This window comes from Scyliorhinus torazame, chromosome 18 (genome assembly GCF_047496885.1).
Source record: "Scyliorhinus torazame isolate Kashiwa2021f chromosome 18, sScyTor2.1, whole genome shotgun sequence".
In the NCBI taxonomy this organism is placed as follows: domain Eukaryota; kingdom Metazoa; phylum Chordata; class Chondrichthyes; order Carcharhiniformes; family Scyliorhinidae; genus Scyliorhinus; species Scyliorhinus torazame.
The window spans coordinates 165423819-165429869 of record NC_092724.1 but is presented as its reverse complement, the minus strand read 5'-3'; positions in this window follow the sequence as shown (position 1 = coordinate 165429869).

The following is a 6051-nucleotide window of genomic DNA, read 5'->3' as shown; positions in this document are numbered from 1 at the left end:
CCCTCTGAGGATGTGGTGCAGGCGGAAACGACAGAGAAGGAGCCCGTGGAGGGATGTTTAAACCAGGCTGGGAATATTCAATTTAGGTTTTCAGTCTGGGAACCAGTACAGTGAACACAGTTGATGTATGAACTGGACATGGTGAGAGTTAAGATACAGCAGAGTTTTGTGTGAGCTTAAGTTCATGGAAGGTCAGGAGAGGAATGGAATCGGCAAGTCTAGAGGTAGCAAAGATATGATTGAGGTTTTCAGCAGCTGTGGCAGTGATGATGAAGGATGATTGAGGGTGTCAGTGAAGAAGTTTTGCAGGGCTCTCCTTAGGAGCGTCACAGTGGTCACTGCGAAAACATGTTGGAAAAGATTCTCCGAGATAAGATCTATGCACAGTTGAAAGTGAATGGTCTTATTAGCGACAGACAGCATGGTTTTGTACGAGGGAGGTCATGTCTCACTAATTTGATTGACCTTTTTGAGGAGGTGCCAAAAATGATTGACAAGGGAAGGGCTGTGGATGTTGTCTACATGGCCTTTACTAAAGCATTTGGTAAGGTGCCTCATGGCAGGCTGGTGTAAAAGATTAGATCACATGGGGCCAGGAGAACTAGCTGGATGGATCCAGAACTGGCTGGACCATAGAAGACAGAGGGTAGCAGTGGAAGGGCGTTTTTCCGAATGGAGGTCTGTAACTAGTGGTGTTCCGCAGGGATCAGTACTGGGACCTCTGCTCTTTGTAATATATATAAATGACTTGGAAGAAAACGTAGCGGGTCTGATCAGCAAGTTTGCGGATGAGATACTAAGATTGCAGGAGTTGCGGATAGTGATGAAGATTGTCAGAGAAAACAACAGGATATAGATAGGCTGCAAAACTGGGCGGAGAAATGGCAGATGGAATTTAACCCGGACAAATGTGAGGTGATGCATTTTGGTAGATCCAATTCAGATGGGAGCTATAAGATAAATGGCAGAACCATCAGGAGCAGAGACACAGAGAGATCTGGGCGTGCAGGTCCTCAGATCCTTAAAAGTGGCAGCACAGGTGGAAATGGTGGTAAAGAAAGCCTGTGGCATGCTTGCCTTCATAGGACGGGGTATCGAGTATAAAAGCTGGAAAATGATACAATTATATAGAACGTTGGTTAGGCCACATTTGGAATGCTGTGTCCAATTCTGGTCACCACACTACCAGAAGGACGTGGAGGCTTTGGAGAGAGTACAGAAAAGGTTTACCAGGATGTTGCCTGGTATGGAGGGTATTAGCTATGAGGAGAGAACATAGAACATACAGTGCAAAAGGAGGCCATTCGGCCCATCGAGTCTGCATCAACCCACTTAAGGCCTCACTTCCACCCTATCCCCGTAAACTGGGATTGTTTTCCCTCGAGAGATGGAGGCTGAGGGGCGACCTGGTAGAAGTTAATAAAATTATTAGGGGTATAGATAGGGTTGGAGGCTTTTTCCCAGGACGGAAATGACAATTACAAGGGGGCAAAGTTCCAGGTGAGGGGGGAAAGGTTCAGTGGAGATTTGCGGGGGAAGTTTTTTACGCAGAGGTTGATGGTGGCCTGGAATGCACGGCCAAGTGAGGTGGTCGAGGCAGATAAGTTAGCGACCTTTAAGACTGGATAGGCACATGAACAGACGGGGTATAGAAGGGTGCAGGCGGTTGCTCTAGATAGGGACACGTGATCGGTGTAGGGCCTGTCCCTGTGTTGTACTGTCCTTTGTTCTTTGCTGTTTCACAGTGCCAAGTATCCCGGTTCAATTCTGGCCTTGGGTCACTGGAGTCTGCATGTCCTCCCCGTGCCTGCGTGGGTTTCCTCCGGGTGCTCTGGTTTCCTGCCACAGTCCAAAGATGTGCAGGTTAGGTGGGGTTACAGGGATAGGATGAGTGAATGGGCCTATGTAGGGTGCTCTTTCAGAGGCTTGGTGTAGACTTGATGGGCCGAATGGCCTCCTTCTGCACTGTCTGGATTCTGTGGAGATTGCATCAGCCAATTAACACATGAAGCTCCCACACTGGTATAATAACTAAATAATCGGCTGGAATGATGCTGGTTGAGGAAAGGGCACTGGGGGACATAGTTTCAAAATAACAGCACAGAATCTCACATCCAACTGAGATGTGGCCTTATTTAAATATCGCTGCTGAAAGATAACTCCCACCAGTGCAGCACTTCCTAGATTACTGCACCGGCAAACAAATTAAATATCCCTGGGAGAGATTTCTGTCAAAACTGGGAGGCTAGGAGATTGAGAAATGAAGTAAAATGTTGCTGACTGTGGTTTGACCAGTGCTATTTCTGTATAATTGCTGTTTTGTTCACTGTTTATTTCTCTGGGTCATTTTCTCCATTAGATTGTCTGAGAGTTGCATCACCACTGAATCCTGGGAGGCTTACAAGCATTTGGCTGATTTAGTACAAATACTTTCCTCCAAACTTGATGTTCCGCTGTTCTACTAGCGATGAACACAAACGCAGACACTCGCACCATGAGATTTTTGAGCTGTCAATATCGGAGGCTGTGTCTGTACACCTCCGTTCTGGAATCATGTTACACGCTGGGTCTCTCAATGGCATTTCTCTTTCAGGAGCAGGCAGTCGGGGCTTGAACAATGGATGGGGACTGCATTCAGTGACAAAGCTTCACTATAATGGAAGTTGCATTGAAGAGCGCAGAGTATCTTGTATTTATGAGGAAAGGTTGAGGGAGCTAGGGCTTTTCTCATTGGAGCGGAGGAGGATGAGAGGCGACTTAATAGAGGTTTATAAAATGATGAGGGGGATAGATAGAGTGGACGTTCAGAGACTATTTCCTCGGGTGGATGTAGCTGTTACAAGGGGGCATAACTATAAGGTTCAGAGTGGGAGATACAGGAGGGATGTCCGAGGTAGGTTCTTTACTCAGAGAGTGGTTAGGGTGTGGAATGGACTGCCTGCTGTGATAGTGGAGTCGGACACTTTCGGAACTTTCAAGCGGTTATTGGATCGGCACATGGAGCACACCAGAATGACAGGGAGTGGGATAGCTTGATCTTGGTTTCGGACAAGGCTCGGCACAACATCGAGGGGCCGAAGGGCCTGTTCTGTGCTGTACTGTTCTATGTTCTGTACAGTGTCAAAATAATTTTGGTCCCCGGTTCAAACCTTGTCCTCCACTTTCACCTCTTGTATTGACATCTTTTTGACTCGTAAAACATCTCAATGTGTTACACAGGAGATAACATTTAACAAAGGAGGAGAGGGGTAAAGAGATAGACAAATAGATTGCACCAATGTGATGAGAACTGTTATTTACATGGAGGGTAACCACCAATTGGATTAGTTTGGCTCAATGGCCTGTGTTTCCGTGTTGTAACTTTTCTACATGTGAGGTCAGATTTGTGACCCAGCTGTGTTTATTACATTGAGTCACAAGATGGTGCTGTTGCATCAAACGTTCTACCAGGCTGGCCAATTTGTTATTTTAATTGCCCATCCCTAATTATCCTTGAGAAGGTGGTGGTGGTGGTGGCCTTCTTGAAGCGCTGGTGTAGGAACTGCCTTCGTGCTGTTAGGAAGGGATTCCAGCATTCTGTCCCAGTGAAGGAGCAGCAGTTCAGAGTGGCGAGTGACTTGGAGGGGAACTTGCAGGTTCCCATGTGTCTTCCGCCCCTGTCCTAGATAGTAGAGGTCACAGGTTTGGAAGGTGCTGTTGAAGGCGCCTTGGTGAGTTGCTCCAGTGCATTTTGTAGATGGTACTGCTGCCACACTGAGCTGGTGATGGGGGTAGTGCCTGCTGAAGGTAGTGGATGGGGTGCCGATCAAGCAGGGCTGCTTTGTCCTGGATGGTGTCGAGCTTCTTGAGTGTTGTTGGAGCTGCACTCATCCAGGCAAGTGGAGAGTATTCCATCACACTCCTGACTTGTGCCTTGTAGATGGTGGGAGGGTTTTGAGGAGTCAGGAAATGACTTAATCTCTGCACATTTCCCAGTTGTGGCCTTGCTCTTGCAGCGAGGACATTGGCCTGCACTCATCTCAGACCTGAATCAGGGTGTTCTAGTCAGCGGAGGAAATGTAGGCCGACTCCCGTCTTTCCCCACTCCTTGTTTGGCCCCATTAGGATTTCTTTCAAAGGTATGCCAACTCAGTGATTTTTAACTGTTTTAGTGCTGTGACTAAAAGACAAACATTGGACATTTCCCCCCCACGCTATTCCCATAAACCTTTACGTTATTGGAATTTAGAAATCTGTCAATCTCTGATTTAAATGTACTCAATGACTGAGCGCCTCACCCCCTGGGGATAGAGAATTCCAAAGATTCACAACTCTGAGTAAAACAACTTCTCCACATCTCAGTCCGAAGGGACTTGCCCCTTAATTTAAATTCTTTTTAAAAAAAAATATATTTTATTAAAGTTTTTCATTCACAATTTTTTCCCCTTTACAAATCAAAAAAAAAAGATTTTTAAAATACAAGTAACATGATAACTACAATCTAACACTGAGTAACTAACTAACATGGTAAACTAACCAAATAACATAAAATGAAACTCCCCGTCCCCCCTCCCCCTCCCAGAACCCGAACATCTTACCCCCCCTCCCTCCCTCCCCCCCCCCCCCCCCCCCCCCCCCCCCTCCCCCCTGGGTTGCTGCTGCTGGTCATCTATCTTCCCTCTAACGTTCCGCTAGGTAGTCGAGGAACGGTTGCCACCGCCTGGTGAACCCTTGAGCCGATCCTCTCAGCGCAAACTTAATCTGCTCCAGTTTTATGAACCCCGCCATATCGTTTACCCAGGCCTCCAGTCCGGGGGGTTTCGCTTCCTTCCACATGAGTAAAATCCTACGCCGGGCTACTAGGGACGCAAAGGCCACGACGTCGGCCTCTTTCGCCTCCTGCACTCCCGGCTCACCCGCAACTCCAAATAGAGCTAACCCCCAGCCTGGTTTGACCCGGACCTTCACCACCTTCGAGATCACTCCCGTCACTCCCTTCTAATACCCCTCCAGTGCCGGGCACGACCAAAACATATGTGTGTGGTTTGCCGGGCTTCCGCCGCACCTCCCACACTTGTCCTCCACTGCGAAGAACCTGCTCAACCTCGCTCCCGTTAAGTGTGCTCTATGCAGCACCTTAAATTGGATCAGGCTAAGCCTGGCGCATGAGGAAGAGGAATTTACCCTGCTTAGGGCATCAGCCCACAAACCCTCCTCAATCTCCTCCCCGAGCTCTTCTTCCCATTTTCCTTTCAGTTCGCCCACCAGCCGCCCCCTCTTCTCTCATCTCCCGGTATATCTCTGACACCTTGCCCTCCCCGACCCACCCCCCCGAAAGCACCCTATCCTGGATCCCCTGTGTCGGGAGCAGCGGAACTTCCCTCACCTGTTGTCTTGTGAACCCCCTCACCTGCATATACCTAAAGAAATTTCCCCGGGGCAGCTTATACTTTTCCTCCAACGCTCCCAAGCTCGCAAACGTCCCGTCTATAAATAGGTCTCCCACTCTCCTGATTCCCAACTGGTGCCAGCTCTGGAATCTTCCATCCAGCCTCCCTGGGGCAAACCTATGGTTGTTCCTAATTGGGGACCCCACCAGGGCTCCCCGCACCCCTCTCTGTCGCCTCCACTGTCCCCAGATATTCAAAGTTGCCGCCACCACTGGGTTCGTGGTAAACTTTTTTGGTGAGAGCGGTAGTGGCGCCGTCACCAGCGCCTCTAGACTCGTCCCTTTACAGGACTTCATCTCTAGTCTTTTCCACGCCGCTCCCTCTCCCTCTATCATCCATTTACGAATCATCGCCACATTGGCGGCCCAGTAGTAGTCGCCCAAATTCGGCAGCACCAGTCCCCCTCTGTCTCTACTACATTGTAAGAACCCCCTCCTTACTCTCGGGACCTTCCCTGCCCACACGAAGCTCGTGATGCTCCTGTCTATTTTTTAAAAAAAGGCCTTAGTGATCAGTATAGGGAGACACTGGAACACAAATAGGAACCTCGGGAGGACCATCATCTTAATTGCCTGCACTCTGCCCGCCAGTGACAGCGGCTGCATGTCCCACCTTTTGAAAT